Source organism: Urocitellus parryii, chromosome 2 (assembly GCF_045843805.1).
Source record: "Urocitellus parryii isolate mUroPar1 chromosome 2, mUroPar1.hap1, whole genome shotgun sequence".
NCBI lineage: Eukaryota > Metazoa > Chordata > Mammalia > Rodentia > Sciuridae > Urocitellus > Urocitellus parryii.
Window position 1 is genome coordinate 148,529,498 of NC_135532.1, and position 25,442 is coordinate 148,554,939.

Sequence of the window (25,442 nt, forward strand, 5' to 3'; positions counted from 1 at the left end):
TCATATGTAAGGTATGTGTTTATTTAATTATTGTAAAATATGGGGGGAGGCAGGAATATTGTATATAAATAATATGTAGTAGAAGATGAGCTTCTCTCTCCTCCATATCCCCAATCCCTCTCCACAGAGTGACTGCTGTTAATTATTTTGTTTGCACCTGGAAATTTTTCATATATAAACATGAATATTTTTAAATGCTCATAAGCATAAAAATATATATTATTCTGTCTCTGGTTTCTCTTTCACTTATGGATATGCATATACTGGAGACTGGTGATGATTTATTTTTTCAAAGATTCTACTTTTTTAATATGCAAGTGGTTTCCAGGTTTTTGTTGTTACAGACAATATGTGACAAAGACAAGGGAATACTTCTAAAACTGTCAGGCTATTGTCTTTATATGTCTGGTATCTGAAACAATTCACTTAGCATGTGTTGGGCCAGGGGCAATACCGCTACAAGCAGAGCCTAAGTGGGAGATGGGATTTAAAATTAAGTCACAGAAATATGGAGCTCATTTCACTCATATCTCACAATCAATGTTATTTATGATTCATACCCATATGTATGGGAATGTTTGGAAGGACGTGCAGATGTAGCCAATATGTGCATCTTTACCCCAAGGCAGTTGCACATACCAATGTTCTTATGCTTCCAAAAATAAATAAAACCTGATCCTCTCTCTGTTTTAGCCAGGCCAGCTCACTTGCCTCTGAAAAGTTTAAGCTTTCTGAGATTATTTAGTTGTATGATCTTGGAAAGGATCTTAATATTGACAGCCCTCGGTTTCTTATTAAAATGAAGTGTCATATTCATCTACCCTCTTAAATTTCAACACTTCTACTCTTTTCAGCTCTTGTTGTTACATTTTCAAGGTCAAATTCAAGCCCTGCCTTTTTTCAAATAAGTTTCAGAATTAGGTGGAAGATACCTTGAAAACCCATTCGCTAATTTTGAAGATTTTCATACTGACTTCTCCCTGTAATTCTTGTATTCTCTCCTTGATTCTTGTGAAGCAATCGAAGTTCCTCAAGTCTCCTCCCAGGAAGAAAATCAAAAAGAATAAGATATTGAAGAGTGAGCATGAGAATGAAACTGTTAAACATTACATTAAATTTATACTGCTATAGTTTTTAAAGTCTTCAAAAAGAATAAATTATGATGTGTCCTTAAAATAAAAGTTCTATTAGGCCATCAATTGCTGTCACATGAGAAAGCATGCAATTAAGACCATAAAAGTTGCCAAATTTTGGAAATGTTCATGGAATGTTCAAAGCTCAACGAGTTCAAAGTGAATACACAGGCCTTGATGGACTATCGGGCAAATTCTGAATAGCTGACCATAAAAACTTTCAGACAATTTCTGAAGGAATCTGTTTAATTTTGAGTTACATGTAATTCAGTTAAGGAAAAGGCAAAATCAAAAGTTTAATCAAATTGGGGATAGTGGCATGTGACTGTTATCCCAGTGACTCAGGAGGCTAAGGCAAGAGAAACACAAGTTTGAGGCCAGCCTCAGTAACTTAGTAACATCCTGCCTCAAAATAAAAAAAATAAAAGGACTGATGTAGCTCAGTAGTAAAGCGCCCCTGAGTTCAACCTCTAGTACACCTCCCCCCAAAAAAGTTTAATCAAGTAAGAAATGAACATAAAACTCTAGTGTTCTTCAACACATTGAAAATTGTTCTCTTAATTCAAAAGGTGAAACTGCCAAAATTGCTCAGTAGTAAGTACAGAAAAACAATGAGCCCTCATGTCCTCAAACACAACTGCCCAAGACCAAGGGTCATCCTGCAGAATCTTGACTAGCTGTGTTAAAAAATGCACAGGCTCAACTTTAGGCAATTAGAGGAAAATAGTGACAGATCTGCTTTAACAGTGAGCTACTCTTGGTTTTAAAAATTATCTTTATGTCAAATATAGTATTTTGGAAAGAAGACATTAGATAAATAGTTGCATTGAGAAAATAAGACAATTAGCTGAGATATGTTCCAGTAGATTTTACTGAGCTAAAAAAATATGTGAGGACATATAATTGGGATTAATTCATCCCAGGGAAGTCCTTAAAGGTTCTACATAAGAAGCCAAAGTTTAAATAAAATTGAAGGATGAGATGCAGATCCCCAGTCATGGAAGAAGGGAAGGGCAATCCAGTAAGAAAGAACAGCAAGCTTGAAGATACTGAAGCATGTTTGGAGAGAAAAGCAAAAAGTCTAGAATAATTTTTGGAGCACAGTATGTACATGTAGTGGAAGGAAATCAGCTAGACATGTAGGGTGGGACCAAATGTGCTGTGGAGTTTGAGGTATGCCCAAACACCATGGCCTCTTTAATAGCAAGAAACCACGCAAAGCTGTAGAGCCATATGTTTTATCACAGCACATTAATGACCACATGTTAACAGGGAGGAAACTGGAAAATAACCATCGGCCATGGCAATGACTCAAACATTCTCTTTCTATTTCAGTCTTCAGAGTACCAGCGTGCAAGATGACACTGGAGAGTTATACTTTCTTTACATCATATTAAAATAAGCAGAAGCCCAGCCATTCCAGCATTTTAAAGACACTAAGATAAAAACTAATGAAATAGAAGTGATGGAATTAAATCCACTTCTCAGAGGGTTCTATATCTTTACAATCTTTACCTCGTTAATGGAAGTGCATCCAGAAATATGTAGATAGCAGGGTACTGGTGAAACCACAGGGGTCTCATCATTCCTGTGCTTCTGAGCTTCTGAAACCAAAGGAAGATTTTACTTCTTTTAGAACCTGTGAGAAGTAACTGTCTTTTCCTTAGCTGTATCCCTCCCTTTCCCCACCATACTAGCCCATGTTTGCTCATACACACATACCATGGTCTTTGCCAAATTCATGCCATATGCAATTCCCTCTTCATACCATCTGTCTGATCAGCTTCTACCCATGTCTGTCTTCTCTTCCTGAATCAAGCATTACCGAGCAAGTACAAGAAGCAAGAAATACATTTGATTACATAGTGGTGGGAGAACAAAAAAAATGGAGCAAACACATATGGAACATCTAATATATCAATCACTATGTTTAGTTTTCAATAATTAATTAACTGTATTACCAGTGTTTGTGGGTCCAGACCAAATACATTTCACTTTTCTCTCCACTCTCTATAGTCTTGTATAACCCCGACCCCTTACTCCCCTTACCCCTTCCACTATGTCTTCACTGCAGTTATTAAAATCTTTATGTTCCTTATTTTATTCATCAAAGTCTTCTCCTCACATACTATTCCTTACCAATACCAGGCTTTCCCTTGGACATCTCATAGATAAAGATATAGATATAGATTTTATATATATATATACATATATATATATGTATATATATATATAAAATTAAGGAAATTTAAAAGATCTTTGCCACTATTATGAAAAGCTCTTCTCTTCAGTTTCCTCAACTATCAAAAGGAGAAGTTTTCTGAATCATTTCTGTACTTTTTTCCAGGTATTTGATGATGAATAAGAATTCCCCTTAAACTCAGTTATTGACACATTACAGTTCTGATTTCTTAAAAGTGTCAGATGCATCACTTCTTCAAGAACTGTGGAAGAGAGAACATTAGGTACTTGAGAGGTGAGGACATTCAAATCACGATATTATACTGTCTGGGCCAAGATAATCATTAGCTCAAGTCTTTCAGACTCCAGGCCCTTTCCCTGCTGGGTAAGCCAACAAGCCACAGAGATCCATTCAAATGATGAATGGGACCCAAAAATATTAAAACAAACATCAAAGATCAGCTAGTTAGGGCTGTAGCTAGGGGAGGTCTTACTGAATATGAATTGCTGTATTTTAGATGATGAAACCGGGCCATTTTGAAGTTTAAAATGTGGTGTTAGGTTCTAAAGAGAACAGCAGTGTTTATCAGACAGAATGTGTTTCAAAGACTTGATTACAAAATCCTGTGCCAGAAACTGGAATCTGGTCTCTAGAGAATTGTTAAACTATATTTATACTAGTTACATGAAAGCATATCTCATGTAACTAGAATAAATAATAATAATAATAATTAATAATGTTAGTACATTCAGACAACAAATGGTTCTTTGGAAACTTGGGTGTGAACCTTGTGAGTAGAGTGTTTCTGTGAGACATCACCTGGGTTGGATGTCTTGCTTTGTTTGGGCTGGGGTCATCAGGCTCCCTCCCTCCACATTCTGTCTTCTTTAAGGCTAAAACACATATGAGAACTATTCCATGCCCAAACCCCCAAGACGTGAAATTCAGAGGTCTGACTTGAACTTGATCTCAAGTTTGAGTGTTGTCAGGCAGCACAGAAGATGAAGCTGATGAAAGCAAGTATTGGAATGGAAGCAAAAAATGAAAAGCAAAGATAGCCATACAGTCTCAAGAAATGAAAGCAGCCGAAATGGGAACAGCTCTCCTTGCTTACCCTTCAGAGACAAAGTGGCAGGAAATTGTGAGATTCCTCCCAGAGCCCCACTTGCAAGGAAGCCCATTTAGCAAATGGTCTGAGTTGTTGGATCTGTTGTTGTTGGTTTTCTTCCCTGGGAACACAGCACACTGGGGATTCAGCTGCACCACACAGTACAGTCCTCTAAACCCTCAGACATGTCAAGTGCAGACTGAGAACAGCTCCTTCTGGGTTTGAAAAGAGCCATAATTCTCCTTCTTGGCCCACTCCTTCCTGGCATTCTTGAATTGCTGGGGGAAACCTTGCAAAGCATCCATCAGGGCACTTAGTGTTAGGGGCCACCCTTAGCTCAGCCTCACAATATCTATTCTGTGCTTTTGCTGCACAGGGAACCTGACAAAATTGGCAAGTCCCATGTCAAGCCATGAAACGTCTTCAGAGAGAGAAACACCTAAAATGCAGCTTTTATCTATTTACCAAAATTAGGTCATGGTTTTCACTTTTGACAAAGATTCTTCTCAACACCAAAAGAAAAAAAATTGAAAAAGAATCTGGAATAATTTACAATAACATAATTATAAATAAATATTTTCCCCAATGCATATCTGTTGGGGAAGGATTTCTTTATTATGTATCATAATATTTAGCATTTATTGAGTATCTGATACATGCCAAGCAGTACTCTACTATTTTATATGCATTTATTCAATATAATCCCTCCAATAAGCCACAATAAATCAGCTGGGTCAACATCAGTATCATCTCTATTTCACATTGAAAGAAATGAGGTATGTCACATGTTTTGGGTCCTAGAACTTGAAAATAGAAAAAGTGGGACTTGAACCCATATAGACTGACTTCAGCCTTGGATTCTTAGCTGGTAGGTCATGTTTCTCATGCTTACCACTGTCTGTCATGCTTACCAAAGGATAGGAAGTTAAGCAGACAAATGAAAATCAAATTCAGAAGTTAAAAATTCTTTTGAATTTTAAGCCCTAATAATTGGTTCCATAAGAATCTGTAAAAATCCAATTTCTTTTTCGGAGCTCTGTAGGTGAGGGCATAGGTACAAAAGGCATCTTTGGGATCCTTCGCTTCAGATTCAACATTGCTCTGCCACAGTGGGCTTCAGCAATGCTCTCTGTGCTCACTACACGTGGATGAGTGAGAAAGAAAAAGCGAATGAATATATAGCTAGAGCAATTGTTCTTCTGTTGATAATAAACTACATGCGTTAGGAATTGTGTCTGTCTGGCTCACTGTTGTGTCTCCATTGTCTAAAACAGTCCCTGCCTATTAGAGACACTATTTTCTGAGTGAATAAACTCAGCTATGTTTGCATATGCCATTTATGATTACTGTGACTGTATCACGTGTAAATACCTTTATTTTATTATGGACAGGGTTTTTAATGGTTGCAAGTTCATAGAAAACAAAAAGTATACTTGATGAAATACACAAATGACAGCAGGAAAGATTATGAACGCTATAATTTTAAAAGAAAAAGTAATTTTTGCTTAAATCTAACTGAAATAAGCCTGACATACACTGTAGACATAATGGAAAATGATCAAAGAAAATACAGATGATGTTTCTTTAAAGAATTTTTAATAAATTAGGGCTCAAATAAATTAGAGGCTTTCATTATAATTTATATCTGCCAACTCTTTGTTAGAAAGATTTATTTTAGTGAATATAATTTTTATGATACCAACTTTATTGCCAACAAAGCTTTGAAAAATGTAGTATATTAAATAGGATAATGATCCCTATTGAAGACTGCACTAAAATAGTAAAAATATATATATATATATATATATATATATATATATATATATATATATATATATCAATTGTATTTCATTCAGAGTAAAGTGATTAAATTTACCTCATCTCTGGATATGGTATTTGGCCTAAATTGCATTTCTGTAGGAGGGTGGAGTTTGAGATCAAAATCACCAGAATATTCATGCATTTAATGAAAGCCAATCTTCTGGCAAATAGGTTAGCACTTTTTATCCTATTTCTGTGGAATTTTGGTCATGTCCCAGATTCAAATATTCTTTATTCCTATAACTATATCTTCCAGAAAGATGGATACCATATCAGCAGTAGGACTTAATTTAATTGACAAGTGTGTTTCATTAAGAAAATAAAAGCACATATGCAGAAACTAAGAGAAAATATTATATATTTAAATCCTTCACTTTCAAATTAAAAACATAGATGATTCTGCCTGTCAAAACTAGCAAATTACTAGAGCTAAAAGGGGACCTTAAAAGTAATCTAGTTCCAAAACTGGATTTACATGTAAAGAAACTGGGATAGGAAAAGGTGCAATGATTTATTCATAGTCTCACAGTCACTGAAGCACAAAGCCAAAACTTTGACCCAGGTCTTCTGGGCATAATCCAGACATTTTCTATTGCCCCATGCTATCTGGCTGCAAGGCTGCATTGTTCCAGCCTCTGGTGATAATTCTGGGGCTGGCTTAAACCTGAAAATACAGTACGGAACCCTGGGGATGATCTGGGATATGTTTTCTATACCTGGACCTTATGAGTGTATGAGTGTTTGCTTCCTTACAGTTGTGAAGGCCTGGATAGACACACGTCATGACCATGTTTATTTTGTGCTGTTATATAACTGAGAGAGCTCCAAGAAACTTACCTAATAGCCACTTGTCAATTAAAATCATTGCAATTAATTGTGAGGTTTTTCTAAGTACTCAAATCCACTACTTTTGCTATTATCTTAAAAAAAAAAACATCCTTTTTATCTTTTCTCTTATTTTTTTAATAATATCCATCTGCTTATTCATGGAGTTTATAAATTCCATGATAAAACAGCACATTTGAGAGTTGGAAAGACAAAAGTCTGCTGTAACAAGGGACCTGTGAAGGTTGAGTTTATTTCTGTGTTGCACCATCCTATGAAACACACTGAGCCATCAGTCCCCAAGCCAGAAGGGGCAATCCTCGTGGTGTCAGGCCACCAAGAACAACTTCATCTCTGCTGATGTTCCTGTCTATATAGTTGAAGTTTTTCCCCCTGTAGTCTAACGACAGAAGACTGGTTGTTCTCAGTGACAGTCTGACACTAGGTAGGTTCCTATTATTGTGTATGACCCCATTCACACTCCCATTTAGAAAACAAACTCCTTCTAGAATAAAGAAGAATGTCCATCTATTTCATCTCCCTTATTCTTCAATAATCTAAAGATAAATAGATATTAAACAATTCACCACAGCATATGTGATTATAATGAGGAAAGAGCTCTAAGAATTAGAAGTTAATCCCAAAACTGTTCTATAATTGCTCATTTTTCTAAAGTTGATTGACACACCATTTAGAGATGTAAAAAGCAGGTCAACCAAGGTAACCACCAAAGCCTTGTCTCAACCTTTGGCTTTGTTTGCACCCCAGGGTCAAATTCTGGGAACATAGATTATGATAACAGCCTGGTTTCTTCATGCTTTCATTCCACAGACCCCTTCACAGTCATGTGCATTTGAACTCAAGAGGATATAACAACTGCTTGCTCTCAAAAGTTCTATTCAAGTAGAGAGAGATCAATGGAAAAAAGTATGTGAAGCATGGAGTTATCAAGATTATTATTATAAGTTTCTATTTCTACCTATTACATTTTAATAGAAAATCCAGATTCATAAAATAAAAATTATTTTTGTAAGAAAAATGGGGATAAAATTTGTAAATTCTTTTACAGTTTTATTTATTAAAATTCAGCAATAAAAAAACAAGAAGAAGCAGTGCAGATTTTATATTGTAATTAATCACAGTCTGTTTTCTTTATCAATTTTTTAGGAATTTTAGAAATTTTCCATTTCTATTTGGGTTACTTACATGTGTTTTATTTGGTAAAATTTGCTGGATTACACCATTAAAATGTGTGCACTTTAAAAAAAATTTAGGAGAGATTATCAATTTCCCTTTTCATAAAATGACTTGAGTCATATTTCCATTCTATAAAGGTATTATTATACCTTTATATTTAATTATAATTTTCCTGTTGTTGTAATTACTGAAAGTTGTGGCCAATATTACTCCAAAATAGTCTAGCAGGAAACTGTGGAGCTCTATTCTTTCTAGTATATTTAGATCTTGACTCACTTTAGTTATTTCTCCAAGAATTTACAAACCAGAATAACTGTTGCAATTCTGATAAATTCTGTACTTTATCACAGTCATGATCCCACATAGTAACAACCCTCAAAATTTTAAATCAGTAATTTGTTTTCATATATCTAAACTGTTGGTAATTGTGGCCCATAAATGATAAGATGAGTAGATAAGCTGCAGGACACTCCAGAAGGACTTCAGTTAACTTGGTCCTACTCAAAATAGAGGCTCTCAGAGTATCTGTACCTGGTGCTCACCCTGAGCTGAGTTTGAGGTTGAAGAGATTCAATCATAATGACAGGTCGAAGAGTAGATCAACAATGATCTAAAAATCCTCTTATTAAGTATAATCACTACCATTCATGCAATATGCTAAGTCTTGTATAAATGAAATTCCTTACTTGATTTTCACAATCACTCTGTGGTGTATAGCTTCTGATATTATTCCCATTTTACTGATGATATATGCTTGAATCTCTAAGAGGTAGGATGCACAGTAAATAGTAAACCCAAGGGTTGAACTCAGACTTCTGAATCCAAAGCCAAGATCTTAACCTCTCAGAATAGATAAGTAGGTAGGTAAAGTTTAAAAAAAGAAATTGGCATTTTGGATAGAAATTTTTTAAAAAATAAATGTATTTGGAAGGTAATATTTTTAAATTGCTTACCCATTTTCTTCAATATTTTTACTATTTCCCATTATTTTAATATTTTATAATGAGAATATAGTTATATTATCCTATGTAATTTAAAACATTTACATAAAAAGTAGATCATAAAGCTTCAGCTGAAATTGTGGCTGCTTCTTACCTATAATATTCTTTAATCCTTCTGTTTTCTGTTATTTTCAGGAGACTTGGCAGAGGTACCTTCTTTGCCTTGTCTTGGCTATTGGAGATGCTGTTGTCACATTTCCCTCATTCTGTTAACATTGAATTCCATGGCCAGCTCTTCTGTGAATTGAAGGAAGATATTGAAACTTCATTCCTTTTCAAGTGAATCAGGAACCTCTAGCAATGCTTACTTCTCTGCCACCTTGACAAAACAAAAGCAGTTTCAGGCTTCTTATTCCATTCAATTTCCAGGACCACCCACATGCACAGAAGAGCCCCTCTGTTTTGTCAGCATGCACCTGCCCCTATGGTCACTCTTTTCCACTTCAGTGTTGCGGCTTTTGTAAGGCCTGTACCTTTCTACCTAACCTGATGCCCTCTGAATTAACTCATTTCCTGCCTAGTACTTGTTTGTTCTTCCCCTCCCCTGGCACTCCATGCCCTTGTCTGCTTTATCTATAGTGTCTGCAAGATCTTCCTTCTCCCCAATATTTTCTGGACACTCTTGATACTGAGGGCATGCATATCCTGTTTTCCTGATTCTGGGGGATTCAGCAACAAGTAAATGTTTTATAAAAATGAAGAATTTGTAAAAGTCTACCAAGTGCCAATTTCACTAAGTTAGGCCATCAAAAACAAGAAAATTGAACATCACAATCATTCTATGAAAGATATTTTAAAACTAAAAATGGGGAAAGCCATAATCTAAATAAATAAATGTGTTTCTCAAAAGGCAGCAATTATGCAGTCTCTGTGGGGAGACTTAATGTGGGAGAATAATTCATGATGAGTTCATGAGAATAGTTGAACCTCTCTGTCTAGTATAAGGGACCCTTAGAAGTCGGTGAATCACTTTTTGTAGCCCAGCCCCTACCTTCTCACCCACCTCAAGGTCAAGAGTGAGTCCTTTATCTGCAAAAGCTAAAGGGTCACATTAAGTGCTCTTGTCTCTCGGAAAACTCCATTTATCAACAACAGATTCCAGGCCAGGATGGAAATGCCAGCAAAATGAAGTTCACCCAGGCCTGGAGTTTGCTGCCTCCCCCACCCAAAGGCCCTACCTAGACCCCTTGTTGCGTTCTGTGGCCTGGAATACTTTAAGCTCCCCTTGAAGAGTGTAGAGTTCCTAATATGCAGAGAAGCTGTGTTGGTGTGAAAAAAAAGGCCCAGAAGAAGTGAAACTAAACAGCACAATCCCTGCAGTGTTCATGTGATCACGGGAATTGGCACTTTATACCTGTCCACAGAAAGGTTTTTAGGACAATCACCAACACATTCTCTAGTGAGACCTTAAAATCCCAAATGCACTCTTTATGGATTGTTTTAGATGAACATAGTTCTTGAAGTCCTTTTTTAAACTTAATAAAGTACATTATATCATTCACCTTGATTACTCATCACAAATTCAAGCCAAAGCCAAAAGGCAGAATTTCTTTTTTTACTGGTTCCAGGTTCCAACTACACTGACCTAGATATGCTAGCAGTATTTTGACCTACATATGCTAGCAGTAGAAGTATCCTAACCCTCTGTCTCAGGGCATCAGATCCCATATATCAGGAAACAATGAAGGAAATAAAAGGAACAGGGCTAGGTCCTTAGCCAAGGTTGCCTGTGCTATGAGAGGAAATTGGTCAATTTTGGTCCATACAAGGGTATCTAGAAAGTTTAGGCTCCACAGATGCCCCATTTCCCCCATGTACCAAGAAAATATTAATAGTCCACTTTTATAGTGGTATGATTTATTTGCTCCATTCACATTTGGTAGCAGAGGCATTGTCATGCCCCAGGCTTATTGCTAAATAATACAGAAGCTAGAAGGAAATGCAATAAGAAAGTTGAGAATGTGAAACATGTGGTGAGGTCAGGACACACTCCCACATGCCCACCCAACACATGACTCTGTGGTTTCTTCTATCATTGTGAACACAACTGCCATTTCTATCACCATCATTAATTAGAATAAAAATTCTTAAAACTTGCTACACCATTCATCTGTAGAGCTTAGTAGGATTATTCCAGACCTTCAGGCCAAGTTTTCTAAAAGCCTAGCTGATTAAAAAATATTAACATTTGTGTTTTGCCAACACTGGTTACACTGATTGCTGGCAAGTGTTTATGTGCTAACCAAGACCTGACAAGAGAGATACAGAAAAGCACTCGAAGAAGGACACTTACATAGGAGGGGTACCACTGGTAACTGAAGTATCTGTTTCCTCTTTGGCAAAGGAAGGAAGTTAACTCATGGTCTTCAAGGCACCTTCTAGAGCTAACATTTTATAACTGATTAGCAGACAAATTTTTAGAGGACACCTACTGAATGATGTGAGGTTGAAAATCCTTCGAAGACAGATGATAATCCTAAGTACTCCACATTGTTTTTACCTTTATTCCTCCTATTCCTTACTTTGTGCTTATTTCTCACTAGCATTGCCAATCAAAGAGGAAAGAAAAATTTTTATTAAGTCAATTTTGATGGGATCAAAATTTGAAGTTCTGAGATTATCGACTAAATTTTCCCCCATTATAAATTTTCTGAAATATCTTTCTCCGGAGGTGTTGAATAGAAAGAGTGAGCTGTGATTTGAACTCTAGCAAGCCTAGCAAGATTCATTGCAAAAAGCTCCTCTGAAGGAAAATGACAGGCAAGAAAGCAATGACAGCTCCTTCTAGAGACCCCACCAGCATCTGGGAATCTGGAAACTCAAGCTGTTAGTGATAAGAAGGAAGGCAACCAAAAGATTTGTTGTTTTTTGAAACAAAGGAAAACCAGAGTCAGTGACTTGCAAGTTCATAGCAATCTTATCTCCTTTGGTTCAGGAGCACTTGTTTGCCGACTAAGTGTTACTTTTTCACAAAATAAAGTTAAGTCAACAATGTTTTTGGCATTCGTGACATGGTAGGTAAAACAGCCTGTGAAATATGGAATGAAATTTTCAGGTTTTGAAATTGAAGCTCCAAGGTTAAGAAAATAACCCAGGTGATGAGTGTTTTGCTGGCTCATTTAAAGTTCCCAGTCCTAACACTTGATTTCCCAAGCAAGGAAACAGATTAAAGCGAACATAATATGTTCACAACAAAATAGAGTGTAGCTTGGATTAGGGGTTAAATTCCATTTAGCATTTATGCTTTCCCTATTTCACTACCATCATTACTAGTATTAATGCTTTAGAGTTAAACAGTTTGCTATGTGCTTCCAAATAGCTTTTCTTATTTACATAAAATTCCCAACCCTGTGATATAGATAAAACAGTAAGTATTCCTCATCCTTACCATCTTCCTAATTATCATCTTCATTTAATGGGCACTTTACTGTGTACCAGCTCCTGTACTAGGTGTTTTATAGAATCATCACATTTAATCCTCATAATAACCTTTTGTGGTACAGATGAGAAAACACAATTGATTGGGGATTGGATTCAGGGGCTTATGAGTCTATGCTCAGTATTCTTTCCACATTGTTTTAATAATAGACTTTAAACAGAGCAAAGAAAATGTTAATTTGTTTCCAGTTATTTTATATAAGTTTCTTTTAGTCAGAAATAAGGCAAGAAAGGGACCATGAAAATAAAGTTAAATTGGGCTGGGTTGGTGGCTCAGCAGTAGAGCGCTCGCCTACCACATGCAAGGCCCTGGGTTTGATCCTCAGCACCACATAAAAATAAATAAATAAATAAAGGTATTGTATCCAACTACAACTAAAATTTAAATATTAAAAAAAAGTTAAATTCACAGTCTCTTCCTAAAATAAACACTAACAAAAATGCAATAGATGAAAATATTTCCAAATCTTTTGGAGTTTTACAAATTTCATTAAGGTTAAAATTTCACTACATTTGCAGCTAAATGCAAATTCTACTTTTTAATGGGCTACTGACAAAATAAAAACTCAAGCAAAGCCATTCTTTTCTTTCTAAAGACTTTGTTTGAAAGCAGACAGTGTAGGGTGACTTACATTGTCACCCTGATTGCAACCTGGTTGGTCTTTGACTATATCAAATTTAATTTCCACTCAGGAAATATTTAATGTGTATCTACTGCATGTTTGGTGTTGAGAAATATAGAAGCAAAAAGAACACTTACTACTCCTGCCTTTCTAGAGCTTATTATGATACAGAGGTCAGAACAGATGTGAGAGATGATAATAAATTTTTAAAACAGAATATTATCCTGGACTTGGGAATTAGAAGATGATTCCATTAAAAAAATTTGTATTTAAATGAAACCTGGGGAAATGCCAACAGTTAGTCTGATAAGGAGGTGGCTTTAAAGACATTAACAAACTTGGGAGAAATCTACATCCACATGAAATGAAGAAGGTTTCCATAAGATTTTGGAGGAGAGCAGATTATTATATAGGAAGGTCATCCTTAACATTTCCCTTACTAAACCAAAATTCCCACAGTTATAAGAAACTAACTTAAAACTCCCTGATCTGGAAGCAGGTAAAGGAAACACTGGTAGTGCCTCAGATAATTAAAATAGGGGTTTCCTCTCCATCAAGAAAAGCATGGTGTAGTCACTCAAAAGGACATGAGAGAAGAAGGTAGGAATCAAGAAAGAAAGATGATTGGAGAAGAGGTATAAATAGAGAACAGGGAGCAATATTCTAAGTGAAATAGAATCCCATTAACAAAATGAATAATTTTATTATGATGAGCTCTCTACTACCTGTGTTTCACCTGAAGAATTTACAGCATTCTATTCCACATTCATTTAGACTGCACTTGAGATCTCAAGGGAAGACTAAAGTTCAGCAGATTTATTTTCCTATGTTCTGCTTAGGTTTAGCACAGTAATGAGAAGTAAAGATACTAGAATCTTTGATTCCTTCCTTTTTATTTTAGTGTCAATTCCTAATTCACTTTATTATTACATGAGCATTAGTTTTGGACTACTAAGGCCACCAAACTGATAGGATAAGAAAGTAGCAATAAAAAGAGGAAAGTGGGAGTTTTTCACTATATGCTGAATATTCTCTATTTGCCCATCTGGAGATACATGTCAATCTTTTCTGCCCTCCTCTGTGCACCACAGCTTGGCCTGCTACCAAAGAATAACCATGGATTTCAACTGGGTGTGGAAAGTGGTAAGCATCAGCAATAAGGAGATAGGGACCATGAGATTGATGTCCTTCATCACTTCAGGTTGGTTTCCACCAGCCCTGTCCACAACTTTGCAAATAGTCCTTCATTAATTTCTCCTTAATGGCCTAATTGGAATGTCTCATCTCTTTCCTCACCTTCAAAGTGGAAAAAGATAGTCTAATCAAACATAAATGCAATGTAACATTAGAGCAAGCATGATAGACAAGGACAAGGAAGTTTATGAGATAATCTGTTACAGTAAGAAATCCATCTGAAAGCATCTCTGAGCTTTGGAGTTTTCTCTCACCCAAGAAGAGAGAGAGCGAGCACTACACTGAGAAGAAGTAAGAAAAGAGACAGCCAGAACCATTTTGCCAGTGATTCATGATGACCACTGAGAGACGAAGGATCTGGAAGAATTATTTGGGAGGAGTTGATAATAAGCACACAGTATTTTTCTTTAGTATCCAAAAACAATAGAGCCCTGTAAGTACTTAATATATAAGTCTCCAGTGCCATTTTTTCCCTCTTCCCAGGGTTATGTAAGCCCAGCCACAATGAGCTCAGTGACCTTATGCTGATTCTTCTTTCCAAAATTAAATGTTGCCAATTTGGTAATGATTTCATTAAGTTCCAGACCTCAGTTTGCTAAGGGTATAGTAAGAGAACAATTTCTTATCTCTTTGATACCACTATAATAATGTTCTATTGGCTTCATCTCAGTTATGTACATTAAAGAAATGCTAAAATTTAGCTAAATGGTGAGTACTAAGTGAATATGATATGCTTAAATCAATTATCAAATATATATTAAGAAAAATATATATCATACTATATAAGTTAAAGCTGCTCATTTGAATTTCTACAATCTTCCTGTGTTGCTCCTTAAGTAACAATGACAGCTAAATTATTTTTTTCTCAGCCCAGGGGTAATGTGTTGGGCTTCCTTTTTAATGACAACAATCTTTTTGTTGCCAAATGCTTCACGTCTTAAATAATGACTTGAGTCTTGGCTGCAGTTACAAGATAAGCTTTTTCTCATAACCTTTTCACAATGGAGTTTCACCACCTCTTTTATAAAGGAAATTAAAATTTGCATTTCATTTCAAGCTCATGTATCTAAGATTGGACACACCATTGGTACAATTAGATGTGGTATTCATATAGGAATAAAATTTGGTTTAGCATTCTTTAATATCTATTTTATTGCTAAAAAAAGAGAAATGTAATTGAAGTTGATGAACAATCAACCAAGATTAAAAGGCAGAGAAAAAGGTACTCAAAAGGTCAGGCAGTAAGAGTATTTCTGTAAATACACTGTGCTAACTTCCAAATACACCCAGAAGAAAATCTCTTTACCTTCCAACATTTCTCAGTAACATCTGAGATCCAGACAATATGGCAAAAAGTGGGTTTGATGAATAACAGGATATAAACTGCCAGACAATAAAAACCATCATAGGTGAGTTCTGTACAGTAAGTGATATCTTCATTGCCCAAGACAGACTGCCTGACAACAACTATGTTCTAATAAAAGCAAGATGTCCTTGGTAATAAGCAAGAAACTCCTTCTAGGCAAAGTTTTTAGCTCATTTTTTCCAGAACCCAAGCAGGGACTTTGCATAACCTGAGAATAAATAACCCTAATTCCAAAATTTGAGAAATACCAAACTCCAAACTGTGGAAAAACATCTATTCTTGATCCTGGATCTTAGGTCCTTGGCTTGCCCCAAACGTCTCCTTCCTTCAACATTGTGCAAATATTGCCAACTTTGATGGTAGGTGGGATTTGCCCATATTGGAGTCTCAAATCAAGAAAGCATTCAAAACTAAATAAGACAATGGCTAATTCAAAGGCAACATCTGTGGGAAATATGATTGCAACTAAGAAAGCAAGTTGTCTATCAGGAGACAAGTGATTCATAAATGTTTCTGGCAATGGCTCACACAGATGGAGTGGTGCACACATGCTATTTTTTTTTCCCCACTAGGATTTTTGCCTAACACAGCATAAGTGATTGCAGGCCTGAGTGAGTATGCATTAAGATCTGAAGCAAATGAAATGAACTTTCTGATTAAAGCTGCATTGAATCCCTTCCCATGTGGTATTTCCCACTCTGGCTTCTTCCCTTCAGTAGGCAACTTGGGGAGGTTCCTGACTGAAATGTTTGTGCAGATGCAAATGTTGTGACTTCCTTCCTGGCAGGGATCTCAACCTTGACAGGATATAGAGAAAGGAAAAATCCGGTGTCTACTTCCCAGCAATAATAGAGAAAATGTCATCAGTCCTGTTTGGGTCAGATGAGGCATGACTAAATTGGTCTCTAGAGTGAAGACACCACACATACAGATTTTGAGAATGTTAGAATCAGGCCTTGAGGTCTACTTCTCATTGTACAAAAACTGAAACATAAAGAGGCAAAACAATTTGCTATTTTTATTAGGGTATATTGTTATAATTGTTCTATTATTAATTATGTTTAACCTTTACTGTGCCTAATTTATAAATTAAGCTTTATTGTAAGTACATATGCATTGGAAAAAAATATAGTGTCTATAGAGTCTGGTACAGTCTGCTTTTCTGGGCATTTGCTGGGGTCTTGGAACATATCTCCTGGGGATGAGGGAAGACTAGTGTAAGTGAAGGTCAAGGATAGGAAGTGATGGCAGCTCTGGGAGAAAGTGATCAGGGGGACTCTGAGGAGATATTTAAGCAGAGTTCGAATGCGATGAGGATGCATGTGACACAAATAGCTGTGGGAAGAACTTTCTGAACAAAGGGAACAGTACCTACAAAGTCCAGGAAGCTGGAATGAGCTTACTATCCTGTGAGTGTCTGTGGAGTGAAGCAAGGGCAGCAGTGAGACTGGGGTCAGAGGCCACTAAAGGGCTTTCAACAAGGAACTGACTTGGTCTTACTTGGGTTTTTCAAAAGATTATTCTGGCTGTTATGTGAAGAGTAGATGGAGGGCGAGGGCGGGGAGAAAAGAAATCTCTGAGGCTAGTAAGAAGGTATCTCTCTAAAGCAGAACTCAAGTCCCTAAGGGCAGGGATTGGCTTGGCTTGTTCATTGCTGCAAAAATCATCCCAAGAAGAGTGCCAAGCTCATTGTAGGTGCCTCATGGATGTTTGCTAGATGAATGGATGTCTGAGAAAGGGGCTAAGGAGGAAGTTGATACTGGCTTGAACTAGGATAATAGCATTAGAGACTGAGAGGAATGTTTGGACTGAATGGATGTTTTGAAAGTAAAAGTTACAAGAACAGATCCAAGAGTGGACATGGATATGTAAGAAAAAAAAAAAACTCCTAAATTTTTGACCTAAGCCTTCTTCTGTGAATAAAGATGACTTGCCTACTAGGGAAGAAACAGAATTACTGGGGTTGAATCAAGAATTCTGTCTTGATCATGTTATGTTTAATCTGTATATTGGTATTTCCAATGGCGACGTTGGGTAAGCAGTTATATAGAAGTATCTGGAGTTCAAGGAAGAGATATGAGTGGACAGTGTTGAAAATTGTTGAACACAATAAAGATCACACACAGAGGAAATGTAGATTGGGAATTGATGAGGGCCAAGTAGCCTGAAGCATTCCAGGGTTTGCAGGTCATTAGTGGGAAAAAGAACCAAGAAAGGAATTTTGCCCAACACAAAGTAATAAAAGCAAAGAAGTCTGAAAAAAGGGACAGCAGGAATGTATCTTAGAAGCCAAGTGATGAAAGTGTATTTCAAAAGAAAGGAGTGGCAAATAGTTTCAATTGCTCCTGAAAGGTCGAGATGAGGACCAAGGATTCAACAAAACCAAGGTCATCAGTGTCACTAACAAGTGGTTTCAGTGGTGTGATGAGGACAAAACCGCCTCTAGAGTGAGTCCAAGAGCAAATAAGAGAGAACAAAAGGTGGCCACAGGAACAGTCTTTCCAGGAAATTTGCTTTTTATAAAAGGAGTCAAAAATGGGGAAAGCTGGAAGAAAAGGGGACAAAAGCAGTGTGTGTGTGTGTGTGTGTGTGTGTGTGTGTGTGTGTGTGTGCTGTTTCAGATAAGACACATCACAGCATATTTATATGCTGACAGGAAGATCCAGTATAAAAGGCAGAATTCATGTTGGAGAGAAATAGGATAATCACAAGAAAAAGACTGAGTTAGGACAAAGCAAATGGGATCCAAAGCACAAATGAGGGTTTTAGCTTTAGAAAGCAGCACATACAGATAACCTAGAAGGAAGAAGGCAAAATATACTGATATAGATAGGATTTGGTGGTAGGAAACAGAGGATTTCCTATCCTGATTGCTTCTTCCTTTTTCCTCCAATGAAATAACAAGGTCATCAGCTAAGAACAGTGGGAAGAAGGGAGTGTCTGAGATTTTAAAAAGAGAGAGAGAGAGAGCAGATGAGAGATTGATTCCCTGAAAGACTCTCTATGTTGTACTAATATACAGTGGAATTGCATCAGAGAACATCAAATGCAGTCATCCAGTTGCCAGAAAGCAAAGGACCCTCAGCAGAGCCAGATGTGGGCAGGTAAGGGAAAGAGGTGGCTCCAGATACGAAAGAGGAATGAAAGGTGCAGAAAGACAAGACTGGGTCGTTTTAGACAATGGACACCTACCTAGACAATTTGAAAGAGAGCCTCTCAAGATGGAAGAGGTCAGTGTTGCTCTTCATGGAGATGCAAATGTTAATAAGTAATAAAACGTTTTTCTGAAGAGTAGAGGAAGAAATCTGTCATCTAAAATCATAGGGTTTTTTTATTTAAATAACTCAAAATGGAAAAAACAGTCACACTCTGACTCAGCAATCAGAAAATGTAGGTCCCATGAATATTATGACATTTCATTATACAATAATACATCCTGTATAGGTCAAAAGATTAATAGTTTATAAAGTGGAAGCAATCAGGGAACAATAAAAACAGTAAAAACGACAGAATTATATATTTCTTCTGAGTGCTCGAGATTATAGGAATCAGAAAAACATTAATCTGAAGGGTTCCATTGTTTATACTCTACAGTAGTTTTTATTTTTGGCTGCTTGGTTCTTTTTATGGAAGGTTTTAATTAAGTCCTTTTACTATTTTATAAATCTTTTTCTTAACTACAGTTTTAGATAAGAATGAGATTCAAATCTTTGAGTAGTTTAAGGGTTTCCCTTTCCTTTACCACTTGTAAAGCACAAAAGTTCCAGTGTAAGAAAAAAAGCAGCAATATGAAGACATGACTTAGCAAGCTTGGAACTTCCTTAAATTAAAGGAACCATAGCATCATAGTTTTCCAACTGCTTTCCCACATCACTTTGTAGAGGAGGAAGATGTATAAAATACTCATATGTTCATAAACACACACATACACAAATATTGCAGCATTTTTTAAAAAAAAATCTCAAATGGATTTAGTCTGCCTGGCCTTTGTACTTAATAATCAGGAAATTTCCTCATAATGAATGTTCTTTTGTTTTTATTCTGAATTAAAAATGAACTTTCTATTTGGAATATCTTGCATTTTGTTAACTCCAGTCTTAATAAAATGTTTTTAAAAGTAATTCAAAATATTCTATGAGATTAAAACTCTTCTCTGACTCTGAAATGAAAGTGTCAAAGTGTCTTCTTCATTTTCCTGTAAGCCCCTCACATTGTTTGGCTGAGTCACACTGGGAGCTTCTGGAGGAACATCACTGCAAACAGAGCTGATACCTGCACACACCTGTTTGGATTTCTTTGGGTGAAGTAGAAGCCCTCTTGCCCCAATCAGTCAAGACCATAGCTAGGTGACTACTTTTATTCAAGGAGTTGAACTCAACAGAAAAGAAAGAATAAAGTGTTACTATTAATTTCTGTGTAATCAATGTTCTCTATCTGTGCTGCAATATCAAAGTAAATTGCATAAGCTGAGTGCTGACCTGGAATCTGTGAGATCCAGGTCTAGGTGAAACAAAGAATTGGAAGCCCACCAAATTGCAGAAATACCCTGGGTTGGAACAATTTGCCAATCCAAGTTCAGATAATAGTTTCTTACAAGTTTAGACTTTGGAGTCCTGCCTCTGTTCAAGTCCTAGCCACACAATTCAGTGAATGTTTAATCTTTAAATATTGTTTCATTCCTCTGATATAAAGTGTAAAACCGAGGATAATAATAGCCCTACCTCAAAGAATTGTGAGGCTCAAAAGAAATGGTGCATTTAAGGTGTTGTAGTTGGAATGTTTGTGCCCTCTAAGACTCATATTGAAATTTAACTGCCTTGTGATGGTATTTAGAGGTGAGAAGTTTAAGAGATGATTAGAGCATGAGTTTTTCTCCCTGATGGGTGGAATGGGTGCTGTTACTAAAGGGGAGTTCAGTCCCTTCTTGCCCTCAGTTGCCCTTCCTCCTTCCATCATGACAGGTCCTTACTTGATGCTTGCCCCAGTCTCAGATTTCCCAAACTACAGAACTGTGAGAAAATAAGCCTCTGCTCATTACAAATTACTCAGTACATGGTATTTTTTTACAGTAGCACAAGAGAGACCGTGATAAGGCAATAAGCCTATAAAGATGTACTATGCTTTCATTGACCATTTATAAATGAGACTGCATCTCAGTTAATACTTCAAAGAGTTCTAATGTTTAGTAGCTAGTTGGCCAGGAATGGGCAAGCAAGAGGGACAATGAGGGTGACTGAAATCTATGGGGAGCCTTACTCTGACAGGCAAGCACCTGGAAAATGGGGCCAAGAATGTTAAAACCTCCTCCAGACAAAATTACATCTTCTTAAGAAAACTATTATTTTAAAACCAGGTCACACCTTACCAGGTGGCCTGGACCCTCCATTATCACCCAAACCAGCACAACTCCCAAACATCTTGGTAATCAAAATATCTAGACCCTCACAAAGAAAGCTTGCTAAGGGCCGTTCAGATGATAATAAAGAAGACAGGAAATAGAAGCAAAAGCAGGGGACTGAATTTCCTTACAAAGCTCTATGGGTGGTTGTGGGAGCAGCTGGGGTTGTAGCTCAGTGGTTGAGCACTTACGTCTAGAATGTGTGAGAATTATGGGTTTAATTCTCAGAACCACATAAAAATTAAATAAAATAAAAGAATTATGACCATCTACAACTAAAAAAAAAATTAAATCTCTATGCACTCTGCCATCCTCTCTTCAGGGTTGTTCATGCTCTTCCTACGCTATCAATCCAAAGTCAAAAGTTGGACCTATGGGAACTCTATGGAAATTTCCTGGGACTTCCAATAAATTTGGAGGGCAGGAAGTGTGTGTGATCCTTCTCCTCTCTGAAAGGACCCACTTTCTTCCTTTCCCTTTTCCTATCCTTTCTAATGAACTCATGCCTTTTACTCTGAGTGACATGTCTGAAATCTTTCTGATGTGATTGCAAGAATCAGGGTGTGGAGGGGACCTCTGTGGGTGCCTCAGCTTGGCAACAAGTTGGTGCCCCATAAAACTATGGGATAGGCTCTATTATAACCATCTCTGCCTCATAGACAAAGAAATTGAAGCACACAGGGAATTGAGTAACTTATTCAAGGACACAGCTAGCCAGGGCAGAGAGAAAAATCTCCGCATTCTGGCTCTGAAAACCATCCACATAACTACCACATAATGCTGATGTTCATAGTTCTTTATTGTAAAAGTTCTGTTGAAAGGGAAGTTACAGTCATGGTTAGAATTAGTCAGTGGATGGGGAAGTGGAGGACATGGTAACAAAAATGCCAGGGAACAGTCAACATTGGGACTCAAACAGGCAATATTTGCTATAATATAAAGATAGACATCAAGCAGTTATGGTTTGTGTCCTCCCAGAGTTTATGTGTTGGAAACTTAATCCTCAATGTGATAGTGTTGAGAGGTGGGACCTTTAAAAGATGATTAGATTATGAGGCTCCACTCTCATGAATGGATTATGCCATTATCAAGGGAGTGGGATCCTGATAAAAAGATGTGTTAACACTCTTCATCCCCCTCTAGGTCCCTCACCTCATGCTCTTATACCTTCCTGATTTCCACTATTGAATGATGCCACAAGAAGGCCCTTGCTAGATGTGAGCCCTTCAACTTTGGACTTCCAGACCTTGAAAAACCTAAGAAATAAATCTCCATTCTTAACACATTACCCAGTCACAGGTATTTTGTTATATTTCAATCCAAAGCAGATTAAGACAGTAGACCAATATTCAAGAATACTTTAAGAATCTAGGGAAGACCAGCCTGTCTGGAGCTCATAGAGTGAAGCTTCAAAGCAGGGTATAGAGATGCAGGTAATGCTTCCACTACAGGATATGGGACACCAGGTCTCCCCTTATTACCCTGAATTCTAAGTCTAATTGAAAAGTACTTCATTTCCATAAGATAGTCACAGACCTCAAGGAAAGATAAATTAAGGCAAGGACTAGCTCCATCATTTGCAGGGTCTCATTCATGGGATGGCAGGCTTTGTTGAGACTGCCTTCTATCATCAGTGGAAGATTTTATACTTTCTTTTCACTGATGAGAACTTGATGATGGTTACACACTTAGGATATTAGTCTGGATATGCTTGGTTGATTTTGCTTAAAAGAAGCATGACTCATGACTCCAGATGGGACACAAGAGATTACACTGGTCTGAGGCTTCTTTCTTTTTCCTAAACCTCTGAGTGCCTGCCCTTTTTCACAGCATCCACCCACCCTCTTAAACTGAATAATAGGTTAAAGTTTGGGAGTTATAAAGAAGCTTGCTTTTATCATGGTTCTGACCTCTCAACAGATTATTTCCTTCAATAGGCTTCCATATAGCTATGGCAAAATAATCCTAAAATCATTAGGTATGCAAAGGGGTTAGTAAAACAGAAGTCAGTCAAACTGAACATCTTTACCAATTTATACTTATATATAAACTGTTCCTCTCCTCCCCTCTTTTCTGTCCTCCTCTTCCTCTCTTCTCTGTTTTCCTTAGATGTCTCTAAATGAAACTATTAAGACCACCAGCATATTTACACACACTCATCCCTCTTCCCTGTAGGGCAAACAAGCTGTAGGCAGTCAGCACCAAAACTAGGGACAGCTCCTTTCCCTGGGGCTTCCCAGCCTGGTTCCCAGTTGTAGAGCTGACATTAGTAGCTAGGGGAAGTAGCTAGGAGCTTCCCCAACTTCCCACTCCCATACTGTCTTTTAATATCAGACTTGGACCGAACAATTATATTTCTCTGCTATACTATTTTCAGTGCTTTCAAGGTCTAAAAATAGAAAAAATTGAGATAAATAAAGACTGGTGGAAAGCATATTTTATCAAGTCCAGTCTTAAGTCAGCATTCACATATCTAAGAGACTCTTAACCGGTATTTGTTAATCTTATAAGTCTTCAATGGATGCTGGAAATCATGAAGTGGTAGATAAGGAAACGCATCAGCATTTCAGGGTCTGTCTGGTCTGAGTTGAAGTTGCCAGGTTCCTAGAATATTCCACTCCCTCTAGGACCCAGCAAGTTCTGTTGATGCTCCCACTAACTTTAAAGAGGACAGAAAGATTGTTTGAACACAGTTACATTGTTCAGACAGAACTTACAAGTATGAGCTGGCAATTCTAACTTTATTTGAGCATGTGTCATGACATAGCGCATGTTTTTTAAGATATTTTAAACAGTATCTGGGATTTCCATATTAGGCTTATATGACCTTCATAGGCATCCACAGGGGTCTCAGTTGGAATGTGGTTTAGAAGCCAGAACTGTTACATTTTCGGTAGTCAGTGGGGAGATTTAGGGACTCAGTAAATCTCTTTAGATAGTTCTAAAGGTGCTCTGATTTGGAAATGGTAATTTATCCATATCTAACATAGAATATTGAATTATTACAGAGTAGTCATTAAATTATCCAACCTACTTGTTCTAATTGACAGAGAAATTTATGATGTATTTCAATGAAATTCCAGGCATATATTTTTTGTATGTTATTATAGTAATAAATTACTGGAGGAGCCTTTCCAGATTTCTCATTTTGGGACATAGCATCTCATGTATATATTTTTAGGGGAAAATAGGCAAGAACACAGCTTGTATGGATTTCTAAGACTAAAAAAGCTTTCTACAACTAATACCTTTCTCAGATTCAATGTTCAGTTGAGACTTGACACTTTCCCTCAAGTACTAGAGGATTCAGTTAAGTGAACATCTTTAGCAGAATTCAGAAAATGAGAATCTGGGTCCATAAACTCGAGAGAGTTAAATGATTTTGTGATACAGACTCAAGGACTCAGAGCTGCCAGTCGGATAAATCTAGCTTTAAGATGGACTTGTTTGGCCAGTTTTATTTAAGGGAGATATATTTTGTCAAACATTGCAACTCTAAGGAAACTCCAGACCTGGATTCTCTTGACCACAGTAAATTTCTATTTAGAAAGAGTTACAGTTGCTGGTGGGCCAAGAAATTTTGAAGGGACTATAAACTTCTTTAAGGAAGAAGTTTAAATAAGTTGTTCAGTATTTAATCTTTGGATCCTAGAACCTGCCTGGGACATTATAAATGCTCAGGAATATACATTACCGATTAAGGTGGCAACCCAGAAAACAATTTAAGAACCCCATAAGATTGATAGATATGGCCAAAGGAGACTTAAGATTTCAGGAGTGCTAGATATGACCTCTTTCTCAGGGTATTTTCTGGCTATCAAGATGAGTTAGTCTTACTAAAACGAATATTTTGCTGAATTTGACCAAAGATTCTGATTTAACACATCTCCTAGAGTGGAATCTTAGAACTTCTTTTTATCAAGCACCCTATGAGATGAGTCTACAGAGGTTTGTAGTTTGAGAACAAATGAACTAACTCCTCCAAAGACAGAATTGAGTTGTCTCTAATCCTGAAACTAGAACCACAGTTGAATTTGTTTCCATGGGAAATGAGTACAGAATGCTGACTTAGGACTCTCTGGACCATCCCTGAAATAGATTTATCCTCTGAGAATATCCAGATGCCTGTCTAGACGCAAATACCTCAGAGGCCCTA